This window comes from Vicia villosa, unplaced genomic scaffold (genome assembly GCF_029867415.1).
Source record: "Vicia villosa cultivar HV-30 ecotype Madison, WI unplaced genomic scaffold, Vvil1.0 ctg.000334F_1_1_3, whole genome shotgun sequence".
Classification (NCBI taxonomy): domain Eukaryota; kingdom Viridiplantae; phylum Streptophyta; class Magnoliopsida; order Fabales; family Fabaceae; genus Vicia; species Vicia villosa.
In genome coordinates, this window is record NW_026705150.1 from 234,546 (window position 1) to 254,871 (window position 20,326).

The window sequence follows — 20,326 nt, forward strand, 5'->3', positions numbered from 1 at the left end:
GACAGGTTTGACGTGCCCAAGGAGAATTCGAGGTTACCCTTCACTTCTACAAATCCATGAACTAAGGAGTGAAACAAGGCCAATGGATTTACAAAAGAGATTCTCCCTAGGATCAATAGGTCTTATCATGTCAGAATTTCAACCCCTACAATCGCTAAGTGTTACTCAGGATAAAAGTTGTACCTTCGGATTAGCAATTTTAATGGGACGACCATGCAGGTTTTGGAGTCAATTCATTCGCTCACTACTACGACTTTCCACACGCACCCTTCTATTCTATTTCAATTTCAACTTTCAATTATTAACAAACATAAGGGAGAATGACGAATACAAATAACTAAATCTCGCTAAACATATGCTTTCAAGGTAAAACCGAGCCGACGATGTACAGACATTGTTTCAATTCCTAAACGGTGGAGATATAAGGATGTTAATCCCTCGTCACCCCCTCGAGCCAAGAGTTGGAGTTTGTTTCTACTTTTCAAATAAATCTTGATTTCAACCAGGGGTAGGGTAGATTTTGATTAATTCAATGGTGTATTTTGGTTATCAAGGGAATCAGTCAATTCAAGCATAAGGATCAAGCAAAGTTTCAAGCATATCTTCTTCCTCGCGTTCATCCAAGATTAAGGAAGCAATGGAGATAACATTCACAACACTTTCTTCCTCAATACATCATTCAAGATCGAGGACGTATCAAAGTTGAAGCTTACAAATCAAGGTCGACATGGCAGTCACAATATTCAATATCCAAGTAGCAATATTTCCAAAGGAGCATTCAAAACAAAAAAGGAGGAAAGCGCCCGCTAAGTCAAAATGGAAAATTCCATAAAAGAAAACAAAAAAAGACTTAGGAAAAAAATTAGGGCATCCCGATGGATCAAATTCAAAGGAATTTGCTCATGCAAAAATAAGGGATACAAGAAAAACAAAAGCAAAGTACAAAGGATAATCTCGTGACTGCTAAAGCATCGAAGCTTCCCATCAATGCTTGGATCTCTACAACATTTTTCATCGGTGCTTGGATCTTCACTAATACTTCCGCTCAGCATCAGAACTAAAACGATTCTCTTGCAAACAAAGCACAATCATTGGATTAGGCGAATTCTTAGGATTTGGAGTACATCAAGGAGAAACGGGTAGGCTAAATAAATTTTGAGCCTTATATCCGTTGTTTCTTAAACCATGAACCAGACCAAGTTACAACATTCAAAAGTCCTAATTGAGGCAAGGTTAACTAGGAAAGCATATCAAGCAGGATTTTGTTATACTGACTCCTAGGTTTGTTAAAACTAGTTCTAATCACTATGCTTCTTCAAACATTCGTTACTAATCATCCAGTCCTAATTCATAACGGACTTCGATTCCAAAACTTGCATACGCATCGCATTGGAGTTACTTCTCAAAGGGTACAACGTCATCTACGAACAAACACTTAGCACTCAAGGAGATCTCGAATTCGGTTTAACCAAAGGCGATCATTTCTGATAAAGACTCTTGAATGGGGAAACCACGTCCAGAGGGTTTTCCTAAACAAGGAAAAAACCTCAAGGATTACAGGGGCATACGATCAAACATCCTATTTACTAGGGGCATTCTTCCTAAGATCCAATCGACTTGGGTCACGTCTCGAAGCAATAATAATCAGGGGCATGCCAAACATGGGAGAAATTTAAAAAGATAGAACACCATGGATAACCCTCCATATCCTGGGGATCAAGAGCATACCCTTCAATATAAACGTTTAAGCATATGTATCACATTCGCACGACAAGGTTATTTCTTGGAGCATTTCCTTCATAGCTTGGAGATCAAAGGCATCTTTTCCCACGAAAATATTGGGACAGTGGATATCAAACCCTTAGGGTGAACAACTCGAAGGGTTAAAGGCGTGGAGTATTTCAAAAAGCCAAACTGGGGCAAGGCGCACAGCAAAAGGACAAGACGTTCTCACACTTTACAACATCCGATAAATCTTTCTCCTAACTACGATCTGCAAGTTCAAAAGGAGGTATTGGGAAGCCGCGATAGCGTCCAACAACCATCCAACATTAGCAAGCTATATACGCTTAGGTTATCAACAACCTATCATTGAAGCATCATGCAAATACATATAAATCATGCATTACATACATTGGTTGATACATTACACCACACCTTTTTTTAGGTAGTCTTCTTTAAGACAATTCTTATGATCCTTTCTAGGAACCTCTTCAGGCAGTCTTATTTAAAACGAATTGTCATCCTTTCCAGGAACCTCTCCAGGTGGTTTTCTTTAAGACATTCTTTTTCTAAGAACCTTTCTAGGTAGTCTTTTCTAAGACATTCATTGTCATTTCCAAGAACATTTTTAGGTAGTCTTTTAAGACATCTTTTCAGCCTTTCCAGGTAGTCTTCTTTAAGACATTCCTTATCCTTTGCTAAAAAAAAACCTTTTCAGGTAGTCTTCTTTAAGACAAATTTTATCCTTTCTAAGAACCTCTTCAGGTAGTCTTCTTTAAGACAAATTTTCATATCCATTCCAGAAACCTTTTCAGGTAGTCTTATAGAAGACATTACTTCGTTCCACTCGTTACATCAGTCTACATATGTATAAGCATAAGCATTATCCCATACATCAAAACATCCAAGTCATTACTCTAGTGCTAAACCACATTGTCCACCTACTTCTCGGTAACCTTACCGATGACAGTAACCTTGCTGTTGGTTTATTTCCATTCACCTGATTGACGTATCCCGGTAACCTTACCGATGAAAATAACCTTATTGTTTGTTTATTTCCAATCACCTGATTGACGTATCCCGGTAACCTTACCGATGACAGTAACCTTATTGTTTGTTTATTTCCAATCACCGAATTGACGTATCTCGGCAACCTTACCGATGACGGTAACCTTGTTGTTTGTTTATCCCCAATCACCTGATTGATGTATCCCGGTAACCTTACCGATGATAGCAACCTTGCTGTTCATTTCACTCATAAAACATATACATACGCATTAGCATATACATATCATCTAGCGCATTCACATACTACAAAAAGCCCAGTTTCCAACCCTCGTGTTGTGATAGGTTTGTTTTCCGACCCTCGAGTCATGAGTTTCCAACCCTCATGTTGTGATAGGTTTATTTTTCGACCCTCGAGTCGTGAGTTTTCAACCCTCGTGTTGGGATAGGTTTGTTTCCCGACCCTCGAGTCTTGAGTTTCCAACCCTCGTGTTGTGATTGGTTTGTTTTCCGACCCTCGAGTCGTGAATGTCCGACCCTCGAGTCGTGAGTTTCTAAACATATCGTTTCCTTTTTGACCCTCGAGTCGTGAATATTTGACATGCTATTTTTTTCTGACCCTCGAGTCGTGAGTCTCCAAGCGAGCGAATCTTTTTCATACAGGAAAACAATCTTCTATGCAGGTAAACTTGTCCGCACTGGGGCAAGTGGATCCCATTGGTCCAGGTAATCTTGCTAGGGCTATGGAAAGTGGTCTTTTGGGATCAATCAAAACTACGATAGTAAGCAGGTATGGCTAACTGCGACGACTTACTAGAACTATAGTAAGTGGGTCATACCATCTACGGTAAGCTTACTCCAACTACGATAGTAAGCAGGTATGGCTAACTGCGACGACTTACCAGAGCTATGGTAAGTGGGCTACACCATCTACGATAAGCTTACTCAAACTACGATAGGGATTGGGTATACCAACTGCGACGACTTACTAGAACTATAGTAAGTGGGTTACCTACAAACTGCAAAACCTTGCTAGCACTATAGCAAGTTAATTATCTTCTACATAGCAAACGGCGAACCCTCGCTAATGCTAGCTAGGTTTATTCATCACGTTAGTCCCTCGACGGTGATCTCTTCCAAAAATACAAAGGGTTTTACAAAGGGTTTTACAACAAGGTTTTTCCAAGGGTTTCTCAATTGGGGTTGTTCATCACGTTAGTCCCTTGGCAGTGATCTTCTCCAAAACTTCACCAATAACAAGCAAAGGTTTTATCTTTCTTTTTCAAAGTTACTAACATGATTCAAATAACATAGCTAACAGTCACGCATCATTCAATTACATACCTCATTCATACATAATGCATATACATACATTGCTCTCATTTATTTTGAGAAGCTCACTGCATCATACATTACATGCATCATAACATTGCATAAAATCAATGTTGCCTTTTCAGGACATGCTACAATCAAAACACGTGGGTCCTTCCAAAAAGCATCTGCTTCACACCCAAAAAAGAGGGGTATTCACCTTGGGTGGAATCTTTAAGCCCATCTCAAACGGAACTTCTTCCCAACAAATGCAAATTTCAGGGCATTTCAGTGTTCAATCATCTTCTACCTTTAGATCACGATAGGAAGACGTTCCTATCTGACTCTTCAGGTTTAAGAAGATTGAACAGGGGCAGCTGTCATACCCCAAAATTTGCCCTCCTCATTTCATCTTCAATGACTCAAGGTTCAAGGGTTTTTTCAAATCACTATCTCCTATTCAAAACTAGGGTTTGCATTTTATCAAAGGAGTTTGAATCTCTAAGGCCTCAAATGGATTTCAAGGTATCTCATGTGTCTCAAAGCATCTCCATGTCAAAAGTCAAGCTTCAATCCCAAGGATTTCTCATTCAAATGCTCAGATGATCCACAGTCGACTAGTTTGAACTAAAAGTCAACTATGGTCAAAGTACAGTCAAAACTCTTGACTTTTGGTCAACATCAAGTATTTGAGATTATATCCATCATTTGATCAAAGGTTGATCATGACTCATTAATAAAAACTCAGAAATGAACAAATTCAAAAGGTTCAAATTAGGGTTTTTTATAGGAGAAAGTCAACTCAACTTTGACTGGTCATAACTTTCCCATGGAGCATCAAAAATTTCCCAACCAAAGCCTTTTCTGAAGGAAATTGGATTCTCTACAACTTTTCCTCTCACAAGCCAAGGCCAGAATTGCTTCATTTGAGAGATATGGTTCCATACATTATAGGTCCTCCAAAAAGTCAACAAAAACACCTTTTGGGTCAAAGCTCATAACTTGAGCATGGAAGCTTCAATTGAGATGAAAAAAAAAAGGATCATTTAGAGGACACTATAAGCTTTCTAAATTGATCAATAACACCTCCATAGGGTTAAAATTGAGAGAGATACGCATGGTTGAAGTTGGACAATTTTCAAGAGATACATAAAACCCTAATTGCACAACTTTGCATTTTTGGATTAATAGGCCTAAGATTTTGATTTCAAACAATCTTATAACCTAAAAAATGACTCCTAAGACCATCCTCATATTTTTTTTTTATTTTTACTTATATTTATTTAAATTTTATTCAATTAAAAGGCAAATAAATTAAGTAAAATGTGGAAGTAATTGAATTAATCCATATGGGTTTGATTTCTATCTTTTGAAGGCCCATATTATACCCCCATGGAGTGTCCAAAACGTGGAGATTGATTGAGAAACAAAGAATGACCTATTTTGGAAAGTATATATACAAATTATGTGAAATTACCAAGGGGCCTCATAACCTAAGGATACAAGCCCATGTTTAACCTAATGCCATTCATATATATTCTAAAAGATTCACTAAGGAGGGGGGACGGAAAATTGGGCAAGAAGTTAGGGTTTGGAGTTTCAAAGAAGGCAAGAAAAAGGCACCATCGAATCATTCCTCCAGGAGAGTTTCACACCAAAGCAAGTGTTCCTTTTTCCCTCTGGAGATCCCAGGAGCCCAACCAATGATTTACTGAAGCCCCATGCACGCAAAATCGCACCCCCACACTCTCCACGGTTTGCAATAAAGTTTCAATCTTAAACCTTTAATTCACGTAATTTAAACGATTTCTATGCTTTCATACATGTTCATAATGATGTTTAGAGTTGTATAGAATCATCTTTTTCGAAGTTTGATGCAAGTACTGATTGCGACTTTACGTGTCTATAAATCTGATAACTGCAAGTGCACAGTCGTGTCGTGTAGTTTTAAAAGATATCGAATCCAAAGGGACTATGAATCGATCTACCATTATCTAAGGTTACTATGTAAAGCTAAGGCCCCTAATATTTTGATTGTTTCTAAAGGGAATGTGATTGTGAATTCTAAGAGATATAATAATGAACGGATATCAGTATGTATTTCGTTTAACTTAAGTGATCCGAAGGTCCATTGGCTATGGTATTCATTCGATTAAAGATCTTTATTAATTTAGTTGAATAAAAATCTTCCTCTCAAACTCTCGCTCTGTTGATTTAGACTACTATCCTAACTCATAATGTACGCTCTCGCCATCCCATTAGATTTAGAAAAGCTTTTTGAAAAGAACTTAGTTAATAAAATGCTTGCTTTATGAAGTCGTTATCTACTTAAATCCCCTAGTCTCAAACTCTCGCTCTGTTGACTCAGTTCATGCTAGTATTCCCTAACGTACGCTTTCGCCATCCCGCGTCGGGTTTAAAAACACTTTTTGAAAGTAAATAATTTCTAATTAGTTTTAATACGCTTTCGCCATCCTTAAAACTAATGTCCTATGTCTACTATCCAGTTGAAGATCTCAAACTTTCACTCTATTGATTTTAACCTTTGTCGGCCTTAAAACCTCAAACCTTCGCTCTATTGATTTTAAGACTCTATTAATTAAATTAGACATAAAAACCAAAAACAAGTGATATTTAATAAAACATAATTAAGCCAATTTATTTCGGATCTCACGGTTAACTTACTCTACATACCGATATCTTAATTAATTAGCCAGACATATTGATACGGTTAAACATGCATAAATTTGTTTGGTTCATAATAAAAGGCATATTAAATGGCATACAATATATCATGCAAATAAATATAAATAAAGGTTGTAAATAATAAACCTGAATAAAATTAATCTGAAATGAAATTGAATCTTGAAGTACTTGAACTTCCACCACAGGTTGGCTGGATCGTTCTTCAGAAATTATTAGGCGTAAAATTTAAAGGCAAGGAAAATAAAAATAAATCTAACGTAAGGCTAGATCTATGAAAGGTTCACAACAATTTCCGGTGTAGAAATTGTTGTGAGAAAAAGAAAGCAATTAAATGAAATGCGGAGGAAAATAAAATGCTTGAGGAAAGAATTTGGCAGCACTTCGTTAGCAAAAAATTCGGACCTTGAGAACTGAGGTATCATCCTCCTTTTATAACTGAGGGTCTGCAGATTCATTGCGTGAGAATAGGGACTTCTGACTTGGACTTGGGAGACGCACGTCTCCACTTTTTGGGGAGACCAGGTGACTGACTTGAGACGTGCGTCTCAAGCGGAGAAAATATAGGAACGGTTGGAGAAGGGCGTCTCCTATGATGATGTTGCAGAGAGAGACGTTGGAGACGGGCGTCTCCACGTGCTCTAGTGGTCTGATCCAGCTTCTTCGTGGGCTGGGCTCCATCTTTAGCCCTTTGGGTCTCCTTTTGCACCCCCTTTATTTCTTCAACACCTCTTTTTCATCTTTTAAGCATAAATAGTAATGAATTTAGCTCCATTTCTTCTTCTTTTCACAAATAGCCTTGATATGAACTTAAAACCTGAAACATCGCAAATACCCGCATAATATCATAATAAAACAATATAATTAAAAGAAAATGCTAATAATACTTATGGAATTTAAGCTAAATATACGATATAAAATCGTGTTATCAAACTCCCCCAGACTTGAACCTTTGCTTGTCCTCAAGCAAATAATAAGATAAAAACAGAGGACAGCGAAATGAAATGCATGTCCGCCACGTCGTTCGGGTCGTATTCAGCCACAGAGTGTTTTCGTCAGAAACTTATGAGATGGATCTTAGCAATAAACTTCCAGTAGCGACACTAGACAACTCCCACCATGCATACCAATCCGAATCATGCCATCATAGCTCGACCTTGACTTATCATCTTGTTTTACCCGTTTCACTCGCGTGCAATCACATTAAGCCCATTATCTTGACACGCACATAGCAGAGTAGCCGGTTAGTGACTATGATCCTTTTATGGAGTTCTGGCACATTCATGTGGTATACTCCTTAGCGCTCATTTGTGGATTGTGGGGAATCGAACCATAGTCCTTCCTACCAAGTTCAGTACCAGGTAACTTCTAAACCAATCAACAATGAGTTTTTAATATTTGAGATTTGTGACCGTTAGGTTAAATGATCGTGTGAGGATCACCTTACTTAGTAGGTACATTTCTGTTGGCAGTTAAGCATATAATAATAATTATATGGATCATACACTTATATTCATCGACTCTCTGCGTAGTTGGTGTCTAAGACGGTGCCGACTGCTAGAATAGACTAATAAGGGTTACTTCAAAATTAAAGTCAATGGTTTCGGTATAAAGGGTATTCAAATTGGTTACGCATACTTGGGGGTTTTAGAGTGTCGGGACGATAAGGGTATTGTCTCAAATCTTTACTCTGGTTTCTATGTGTTAAGTATTTGAGTAGCTTCGTACTTCTCGAACGTGCGGGGTTATGCGTTTATCGTTTTGGAATGAATTTTTTTGTTATGGCTCTAGAAAATGGAAAAATTATAATAGACACGGGAATATGCATATAAGACTTAAAATTTCATAAATATGTTTTATTGAATTAGAAAAGAAACGTTACAAGGAAAAGAAAATTAAAAGAAAAATAATACTAAAGCGAGTAATACGACTCCCCCAGACTTAAATGATGTAGTGTCCTCAATGCATAGGAACTACTCCTCGTTGTTGCGGTTGCGAGAACTGCTTGCGCCTCTTATACGAACACGTCGACGTCTATCAGTAGGAGAGCCATTTGCACGAAGGTTGAGATCATTCAATTGTGTAGCAATTTCTGTGTAGTGGCCTTCGGTCCTAATAGCGTAGTCACGGTGCTCTTGTTGCATTTCTCGAATTAGCCTTAGTGTTTCGTTTTGATTTGTCTGCATGGCTTGAAAAAGTTGGTCTTGGCGTTGAATTGCAGCATACATGGCATCAAGAGTAATTGGCGGAGGATTATTTTGAGGAGGTTGGTTGAAATTAGCATCTACTTGGTTGAACTCTTGTTCCATTTCATCCACCGGTTCATTAGGATGTTCAGGTTGGTTGTCTTGAGGATTTTCATTAACAAGCCTCCAACGCTGAATATAACGGATGTTGATTTGCTCGGGGCATGGCAGGATGACATTTGGAATAAGAACTTTGTTGATGACCAGATTGTAACGGCCATCTTGACGGGGTGACACCAAGTGAGAGTCACGGCAGTAAGTGAGATCGAGGGACTGAGCAGGCATCATGAGATGGGAAAGGGAGATGAGGTCGTCAGCAAGGCCTAAGGCACAGGCCAATATGGTAATAATGCCGCCAAAACAAAATGGGTTTGTAGCGGGAGCGTTGATGCAGCATTGGATGTGTTGGAGCATAAATGGTGCGGCATTGATGCGGATATTATTTAGCGCACAAAATAAGAAAAATAACTCATTTTGGTTTACCTTGTGGTTGTTGGATCTTGCAAAAATAGTGTTACCCAAGACACGTTGAAAATAACGTATAGCGGGATTTTGAATGTGAGAAGCGTGAAGATTCCTCCAACCGGTAGCATTTTCGCCAGTCAGATTAAACCATAATTCAAAAGCGAGTTGCTCCCAAGGTCGACCATGGAGTTCTTGGAAGATGGTGCGATGAGCATTTGGTGCATTATTAAAATGCAAGTACGTATCAACTTCTTCTTGATCTAAATTATATTCACGGTTAAACATCCGAAATTGGATGTTACCGGTTAAGAGTGGTTGATCAAAAGGAGTGTCGTAGTTGAAAGAGCTTAAGAACTCTAAGACGAGCGGCTCATAAGTGGGTACGGGTTCGGTACTGAGATGGTTTAGGCTAGATTTTGTGAGTAAACGGGTGACACCATTTATTAGACCCAAAGTTTCTAGACATTCAGTGTTCACGAATTTCGTGGGGACAACTGAACGTTCATAGAAAGCAAGATATTTGGTTCTTTGAGCATCGTTGTTTTCCTCTCGAAAGATAATTTGTGAAAGGTCGGGAGGTGGTCTCTCAGGGCGCACACTTCGGATGATTGAACGTGGAGGCATAGTGTGTTTAGGAGAAAAGAGTGTGGAGAATAGAAGAGTAGAAAATGGTTTGGAGGTTGTGAAGATAAAAAATGGTGGTGGTATGGTTTTATAGTGAGCTTTGAAATTGGTGGAGTAAAGATGGAATTAAAAGGGGTTGATGGTGGTGTTTGAAGTTTGAATGGAATGGAAGAATGGGAAATGATATAGAGTTATGGAGGTGATGTTGGAGGATGAATATGGTTAATGGTGTTTAAATAGAAGAAATAATGGGGAAGATAAAGAATATTGAATGATGAGTTTTGAAATTCAAAATTCAAAATTCAAAGAGGGAAAATTGATGTTCTCTGCGTGGTCAAACGAAACAAGCAGCTGCTACACACCCTTGGGAGACGCGCGTCTTAGGTGTGCAGTCTGCTGGGGGACAGTGTATGGAGACGGGTGTCTCCTGTCCTTTGCATGCAGAAAGGTGGTCCTACAGGGGTGGAGACGGGCGTCTCCTAGCCTAGGGAACATGCCTGTCTTGCATGTGCTTTTGTGGTCATGTGTTGACAGGTACAATAAACATGATAATCAGTACAGAACATTGACATGCAATGTTACTATAAACAGCAAAATACCAGACTGAGTATATTATATGCATTCATGAATATATAGCAGTCAGATAGCAGAATATATAAAACACAGTAGCAGTGATGAATACAATATTGCATTTCGAATTAAAACTGGGTACTGAGTGTTAATAGTAGCAGAATGTAAAATGCAGAAAATGAAATTCTAAACTAGGAATAAGAAATTTGCTAAAACTAGAAATAAAAATCTAATATCTAAAAGTCAACATCTAGCCTTGTCTGTTGTTGTGCACATTAGAATAAATGTGTTTGAAGACTTCGTCAAATTGAACATTAACGGTGTCGATGAAATCTAAGAAGTGCATTTGTAAAGTGTGTAGCTCGTTGCGCATATGCTGAACTTCATGTTGTAGTGTATCAATAGCTTGGCCATGTGTGATCGGATTATGAGCATGCTCGATCCTTGGAGGAGCATTTCTCGGGGCCACTGATTCAGCGAATGCAGCAGGATATTGTTGTTCAGGCTCGACATCGGTCATATCTTCAGATTGATCTTCTTGTGAACCAGTAGGAGTCTCAGGCTCATACTCAGGAACTGGTTCGTCTTCAGGCATAAGCTCATATTCAGGCACAAGCTCATCCTCGGGCATTGGTTCATACTCAGGCACGGGCTCATTTCCAGGAGGATTCATGTCATAGTATCCGGGAGGAGTGTCAGGTTCAGAGTCTTCTTCTGCTACATACATGTCATCATTCAAATGTTCATAGGCTTGTGGAGTTTTAGGAGATGACTCTCTATCAGGAATCTGACCAAAGTAAAGCCAATTGGCAGGGTTGTGCACACTCGTCCTCAGATTTGGTAAGGTGAACTGATCCAATACTTTGTTATCAATAAGTAAATCAAACTGATCAGGACCAAGGTTTCCAATGATACCTCGATTAAAGCAGAAGCGAATGTTCATGGAGTTGTAGGAACCAAAAGGTGTCAATCTAAGTAGTGGTTGCCTCAGTCCTATAGCATTTGCAATTATAGTGACGAATCCGCCGATTAGAATAGGTGAAACTTCATCTTGCGGGATGCGCTCGAAGTTTGCTAGCATAAATGTAATAGCATTGACCGGACAATTCTGAGAGGTGCAGAACATGATGAACAACTCTTCTCTGGAAACTTCAGTGACATTCTCAGGTTTACCGAAAATGTAGTGAGCGATAATCTTATGCAGGTATCTGAAGGCAGGATTGTGAATGCTCTCGGATTAAAACTCATGCTCTTCAGGATTATCGTTTCCAGTAATCTTACCCCAGAAATTTTCCAACTCCCAGTGAGCAAGACGTTCCTCTGGAACTGTGGTGTATGCATCCGAAACGTTAGGGATTTCTAACATAGCAGCAAAATCACGGACACAAAACTGATATTCCAATCCAAAAAGTCGAAAAAGGATAATTCCTTTCCTCAATCCTTGTCCACAGTTAGGCAGGTAAGTCAATGAGCTCAAGAACTCCAGAGTGAGCTTTCGGAAAGTACAGAATTTGCGGAACAGGTGAGAACCGGTCCAACCGATTTGGTTCAACAAGTACATGACACTTTCATCGATTCCTAACTTTTCCATAGTTGGGTGGTGAGGATAGCGAGTCAAATCCATTTGCCTCTGAGCTAGTATAGTATATCTCACTTCTTGTCCTCTCCCACGGAACACAACTTCCATATTGTCGATTTCTTGCATGTTGATGAGTTAGTAACTAAATAAGCCTATAAGTCGAAAAGTATGAAAATTAAGTTAGAATTAGGCTAGTGTTGAAAAAAAAGAAAAATTAAAAAGAAGAATAAATTAAAAGATGTAACAAATTATACTAATAATTATAATTATAAAAAGATGAGATTTTTATAACAATGATTAAAATAATGATTATAATCATAATAATTATTATAAGTGGCAAAAATAAAAATTTAAATAGAAAAGTAAAAATAAAAATAAAAATAAGATAAAATAAAATAAAATAAAATATTTTAAATTAAAAGATAGAGGTAAGAAAATGAAATAAAAATGTGGGTTGTCTCCCACTAAGCGCTTTGTTTTATGTCATAAGCTCAACGATTTAAATGAAAACCATTTTTTCGAATGAGCGGGCAGCTCGTCAAGTTTTAAAATTTGAATATTTTCATCGTGCTCGAGACGATGGTAATGTTTAAGACGTTGTCCATTTACGACAAAAGGTTCGACCGTTTTTCCTTTGATTTCTATTGCTCCGCTCGGAAATATGTTAGTAATTTCGAATGGACCAGACCATCTAGATCGTAGCTTTCCAGGAAATAATTTTAGTCTAGAATTAAATAAAAAGGATTTTATCGCCTATGCTAAAATTTGTCCTAGATATACGCTTGTCGTGCCAATTTTTCGTTCTTTCTTTATAGATTTTAGCGTTTTCGTAAGCGTCTTGTCTAAGCTCGTCTAATTCGTTTATGTCGAGAATTCGTTTTTCACCAGCAGTGGTGTAATTTAAATTTAGGCTAAATTACCTCCAGGATCCTTTAAGTTATTTAATTATAACAAGTAAGTCCTTTATGTTTTTTTCGCTACATGTGGATCCTTTATGTTAGCTAATATATGCACTGGTGACCTTTTTCATGCTTTATTTTGTTTCATTAATTTTATTTTAACTTCTAAAATTCATATTAAATTCGTTTTTTGTCCAAAAATTATGAAAAAATTCCTAAAAATATTTCTTCTCATTTTACACTTCGTGTAATTTTATGAAAATTTTATTTTTTGTTTTACTATTTTTCTTTAATTTCTTCTTTTGCGTGCATTTTAATTAGTTTAAAAATACTTTTATGCACTGAAAAATTCTGAAAATTTTATTATATGATCCAATGATGGTCTCTGACCTATGTTAAGTGGCATATCAGTACAATTAGTGTCACTTAATCTTTTTTAGAAAGGAGTTTGGGAAAAAGATCAATGGTGCAGACGTTAGTTAACATAAAGGACTCGCATGTAGCGAAAAAAACATAAAGGACTAACTTGTTACAATTAAATAACTTAAAGGACTCTAGAGGTAATTTAGCCTTAAATTTAAATTCTTAATGGCCCAATAGGCTTTATGTTCCAATTCTACCGGGAGGTGACATGATTTTCCATAAACGAGTTTGAATGGGGTGGTTCTTATTGGAGTTTTGAAAGCTGTTCTATATGCCCATAAAACTTCATTTAACTTGGATGACCAATTATTTCTAGATATAGCAACAGTCTTTTCCAATATTTGCTTAATTTCTCGGTTAGAGACTTCTACTTGTCCGCTTGTTTGTGGGTGGTATGGTGTAGCTATTTGATGAGTCACTCCATATTTTCGAAGGAGTTTTTCAAGGATTCTTGAAATGAAATGAGATCCACTATTGCTAATTACCAGTCTTGGTACACCAAACCTAGGAAAGATAACATTTTTAAAGAGTTTGATCACTACTCGTGTGTTGTTTGTAACACCCTTCTAAACCCCCACGGAAATATAATAAAAATCAGAGTAAATACACAGCAAGGATGCTACAATTAATAAAAGAAATAGAATACCATGTCGTTTGTCATGCTTTATTAGAAATAATTCAAAATATTAAAACACATTTTCAGCACAGCGGAAACTCATTCTACAATGTTATAAAACATTTCTGATAAAATCAACGGTACATAAACCAATAATGGTAAAACAGTGTATCACAAGTAAACTCTAAGACTATCATCCCCCAGTGTTACAAGATCAGAGCATGACCGACACGACCCAACATAACCGGATAAACTCTACGAGTCATCCTCACCGATTGCTTAGGCCGCTACTTCAATCTGAAATCATCAAAGTAAGGGTGAGACTACATCATAATTAAATAGCATTATAAATCATTAGATATAGAATTTTATAAGCGATTATCCACCCTACTTAGCATATTCAGATTAATCAATTCATACCAATCACAAGCACAAGTCAATAGTATGCAACAATAACACAACACAATCATAACACCGGATTTCATCCTGACATGTCACGATTTATACAAAGACCATGCAGACTCTTATGCATGTGGTACCATACATGGGATACACCCATCCAACTGATCTTTTTCATCACCAAGATACAGTTTAACCAGCACAAATTCCACACAATGGGAATTATGCCCACCATTTTGATCCACTTTCATCACCGGGATCCATCACCAAAAATGTATGCGAATGAATGCAACATATAACATGCTTACAACATCACCAATCCGATGTATCACATCGTCTCATTATCATCACCAATTCATCACCAAATAAGCATGCATTAGTTTTAGCATTCATACAAATATATCACACGCATACATATAAAACATTACCCAATAAATAATATAAACACGATACAAAACTCGGACCTTACGTCCATATCACCTATTCATCATATATAATTCACACCACATATAACGTCAAATCACAGTTATATCATTACAACATCACCACATTGTCACATTAACCAAATCATGTACACAATGTACAAAACACGCCATAAACGAAATAAATCAAGATTTTCAAAATAAAATCAAGTTATTGTTGTTTCCTTTACTTTATATTGTAGAGTATTTAATTTAAGAAACAACGTCTAAAACGGACTTACGGTTCAAAAATTAGAAGCTTTTAAAGTTAGAACAGTTTTCAAAACGTGCTGCTGGAAATTTGTACTGGAACCCGGTTCGTCCCACATGGGAACCGGTTCCTGGACCCAAAAATGCCATTTTTAACGTTTAAAAACACTGGAACCCGGTTCCTCCCACATGGGAACCGGTTCCCACGAACCCAGTAGCTGAAAAACATGATTTTTAAGACTTTTATGCATCCCAAACACATACCAACTCATACCATTACGAAATTGATCACCAATAACATCAAAATACTCCAAATACATGATTCTAATGCACAAACAACATATTAAAACACCATGTAACAATACTACATCATCAATTGCAGTCAATTCATCAAATCATACATGTCAGTGTTGGTATTTCACAAAAGCTAACATCCGAAATAGAGATTATAATCCCTTAATTCAATCCTATCATCATCAAACTCATAATACCATATAATTAGAGTAATCACCCCTTACCTCAGAGTCGAATCTTCGAAGGTCTTCTTCTTCTTTGGCTCTTCCCTCTTTCACGTACTCTTCAGTTCTCAGACTTCTGTCCTTTTGCCTCTCCCTTTCTCTTTTCCCAATTTCCTTTATTTTCACAATTTCTCTATTTTATAAAAAAATAGGATAATTAGTTAGTAAGGCCTCTCCATTGGCACCTCCCCTTTTACTAACTACGTCACGGCCCAATAACAACAATTCCCATAATTCTTCCAAAAATCCAATTTTAATTACTAAATAATTAAATAATTTCCGAATAATTAATTTAACTTGATTAAATTAATTCATGAAATTACGGGGTGTTACAACTCTCCCCCACTAAAAGAGTTTTCGTCCTCGAAAACATACTCCAAGTGAAAAGTTCCGGATAAGAGTCCTTCATCTGACTCTCCTGTTCCCCGTTAACACCTTCTTAGTCGAGTCTCAAAATTCATCTGACATAACCAACATAAGCATGCCTCATGCATTCCATCTCAGCTCTTACGTCGCATTTGACCATTCAAAAGTATACCACTCGCTATATCTCCAAAAGGTTAACAACGATAGAACATTTAGGTACAACCCATACAATACGCCCAATCACTGAATAATATAATTACACAACCATGGTATGACCACCCCAATCAACACTGCAGTAAGGCATTCCATCTACCAAACGTACCAACCTTAGACACACCTTTCCATATGAGCGATGAAATAATACTTACACTTTTCACCAACTGCTTCCTTCCAGAAACTCGATAATAACATTCCTATACCATTGAATTTCAACCATCTGACTCCTCTCAAGTCATACCAGCAATTATCCAACACGTTATATTCCGCTTTTGCTGCACTATTTTGATTACTCATTACAATCATCATTACCAATTAGATTTCTCAGTTTTACCCAATTCCGACTCTCTTTACTCATTCGTTCAAGAATCCTTCTTTATCGTACATGGTACTAATCTACCACTTAGCAATACTTACTCACACTCAAAACAAAGTCCTGATTTACTTCCTCTATTTAAACATTCCAACCATCAGAATGAGTACACACAAGTAATTATAATCACACTCATCATCCTTAATATACCATTGCTTATAAAATAGCTCAAGCTGAAGTCCGCTCTTCTCCAAGAATTAAATCAACTTCGTCCTTCATAGAGTATAATTCCCCATTATATCTGGAAATCTACAATAATACCTTATAACAGTACAAAATTATTATAGCATCATATATTATACACTCATCGCCTTAACTTCGCTGAATACATACTCGTTAACTAAGTACATCCATAATAACATACTCATTATCTCGACAATTATTCAAAAGAGTTCTAATTCTCTAGCACGACATCCTTGCATCCACTAGATGCTAAATGTAACATATAGATCAATACATATTCTCTATGTAGGCTTCCGACATATAAATTCCTCACTACCCACGAGTAGTACTCATAACACCACTCCACATCACACTTTCGTTGTGCGACTCTGATTACCTGTCTTAAGTCACCCCAATAAATTGCACTCTTTCCTATTCACTTCTCCATAAGTCCCACAGCATGGTGAGTGATTATTCTCACGGTTTAATATCCATCACAACTTATACCATTAAGGTAACAAAACAAGCTCATCACATTTATATGATTCCGTCTACTACCAACAAGAGATTAAGGGTGATCAAGTCCTCAATTTGTCAATAGATAGCCGACAACCACATTTAAGCATAAACCGTCGTTACTACATAATAGTGTCCTTTTCCGAGTTTGCACTCAAACTCATTAACATTGTCATAGCTCGATAATTCACCTTGAGTACACTTCCCTTTCATTGGATCTTGTCAGTGAGACACCAACGTCCAAATGTTTTACACAACGCTTCATAGTCACTTAGCATCACACGCTTGTTAAGTACTTCCAAACTTCATAGTCACTAATATACTCGTACATTACTATTTATCTCGTTCCAACTCAAAATCCTCATCTTAGCAAAAAATGCGACAACATTCATACAGGGTATTTAACTGAACGGTCAGCCAGTTGAAGAGACATTCTCGTTGTTTTAAGCTCTCCTAGTTTTAGTTTCTTACAGGTTGAAAGAGGCATCAAACTAACACTGGCTCCTAAATCGCATAAGGCTTTGTCTATAACAGTCTTTCCTATTACATAGGGTATGGAAAAACTACCAGGATCTTTTAGCTTAGGAGGCATGTTGTTTTGAATGATAGCGTTATATTCAGCGGTAAGCGTTACAGTTTCGTTATCTTCGAGTTTCTTTTTGTTCGATAGAATTTCTTTTAAGAATTTAGCATACGAAGGCATTTGAGTTATAGCTTCTGTGAAAAGTATGGTTATGTTTACTTGTTTCAGAAGTTCTACAAATTTTTTAAATTGCGCTTCGGTTTTAGATTTAGCTAATCTTTGAGGGTAAGGAATTGGTAGCTTATAAGGTGGTGGTGGAACATAAGGTTTTTCTTTTTAAGGTTCCACTTTGGTGTCTTTTTCATTCATTTCAGCAGTTTGATCATCAGTTGATGTCTTTTTGGTTTCCTTTGGCTCTTGTTGTGACATGGGTGCGTTTTGAGTCCTAGGATCGATAGGTCCATTGTAGTTCGTTCCACTTCGCAGTGTAATCGCGTTCGCATGTCCTTTAGGATTAAGTTGTAGTTGAGCAGGAAACGTGCCAGCAGGGGCAACAGTAGGTGCTTGTTGTTGAGCTACTCGTGAGATTTGTGTCTCTAGCATCTTGTTATGTGTAGCTAAAGCATCTACTTTGTTTGATAATTGTTTTAGTTGCTCACTATTATGAATATTTTGATTTAGGAAGTCTTTGTTGGTTTGTTGTTGGGAAGCTATGAAGTTTTCCATCATGATTTCTAGATTTGACTTCCTAGGGGCGTTTGGAGCAGCTACAGGCGCTTTTTGATAGCCAGGTGGGACAGCAGGTGCTTGTCCAGGCGCGTACAACGCCTTGTTGTTCTTATACGAAAAGTTTGGATGGTTCTTCCATCCAGGGTTGTACGTGTTAGAGTAAGGGTTTCCTTGAGCGTAGTTTACTTGATCAGATGGAATACCAGTCAGGAGTTGACATTCGGAAACAACGTGTCCAGTTAATCCACAAATCTCGCAGTTAGGTGCTACAACAGCCGCGTGGCTGAAGGAGTGATGGTTAAGTTCTCGATCTTTTGAGTTAAAGCGTCTACTTTAGCGTTAACGCGGTCTATACCACTTACTTCGTACATTCCTCCTTTGGTTTGGGCTTTCTCTAGAGCAGCTCGTTCTCCTCCCCATTGATAATGGTTTTGTGCAATGTTTTCTATGAGGTTGTATGCTTTATCATGGGGTTTGTCCATTAGAGCTCCGCCAGCAGCGGCATCTATAGTCATTTTAGTGTTATAAAGTAGACCACCATAGAAAGTATGGATGATCAGCCATGGTTCGAGTCCATGATGAGGGCATAGTCTAAGCATGTCCTTGTATCGCTCCCAAGCTTCGAAGAGTGATTCGTTATCTTTTTGGGTAAATCCGTTGATTTGACCTCTTAGCATAGCAGTTTTGCTAGGCGGAAAATATCTAGCTAAGAATACTCTCTTCAGTTCGTCCCATGTAGTTATGGAATTAGAAGGCAGGGACGGAAGCCACGCCCTAGCTCTATCTCTCAAGGAGAAGGGAAAAAGGCGTAATCGAATAGCTTCGGGGCTGACGTTGTTAGCTTTGCCAGTGTCGGCATATTGCACGAACACGGATAAATGGAGATGAGGATCGTCCGCAGGGCTTCCAGAGAATTGGTTCTGTTGGACACCTTGTACCAATGAAGGTTTCAGTTCGAAATTGTTTGCCTCAATCGAAGGTGGTGCGATACTTGAGTGCGGTTCAGCTCGTGAAGGAGCGACATAGTCTCTAAGAGGACGAGGGGCAGCCATCTCTAACTTTGGGGTGATTTGATTGATCTGATCAGTAAAGATCAATTCCTAAGAAATCGGAATTGGTGCTACTTCGGGAAGATGATAAGCTCGACGTCTTACGTTAACAAAACGTTCGATCTTGTTGATTCGTTGTATCAGGTCTCCTCCTTGTGAACGAGTATTTGGCATACAATCGTTCAAAATGAAAGGAAAGAATTTTCCCTAGTCTCTACGGTGTAATAGTGAGTTACGATATCGACTTAAATAGTCCCCAACAACGGCGCCAAAAACTTGATCGCGACTTTACGTGTCTATAAATCTGATAACTGCAAGTGCACAGTCGTGTCGTGTAGTTTTAAAACAGTTATCTAAGGTTACTATGTAAAGCTAAGGCTACTAATATTTTGATTGTTTCTAAAGGGAATGTGATTGTGAATTCTAAGAGATATAGTAATGAACGGATATCAGTATGTATTTCGTTTAACTTAGGTGATCCGAAGGTCCATTGGCTATGGTATTCATTCTATTAAAGATCTTTATTAATTTAGTTGATTAAAAGTCCTCCTCTCAAACTCTCGCTCTGTTGATTTAGACTACTATCCTAACTCATAATGTACGCTCTCGCCATCCCATTAGATTTAGAAAAACTTTTTGAA

At 37.8% G+C, this 20,326-nt stretch overlaps 1 non-coding gene across 1 annotated transcript; it reads left to right on the forward strand.

Annotated features, from left to right (window-relative positions):
- The first annotated feature begins 19,206 nt into the window (after nucleotides 1-19,206).
- LOC131626928 (small nucleolar RNA R71) lies at nucleotides 19,207-19,313 on the forward strand. The gene has a single exon (XR_009291344.1). It is a non-coding gene; the product is annotated as a small nucleolar RNA R71 (small nucleolar RNA).
- Nucleotides 19,314-20,326: the final 1,013 nt, after the last annotated feature.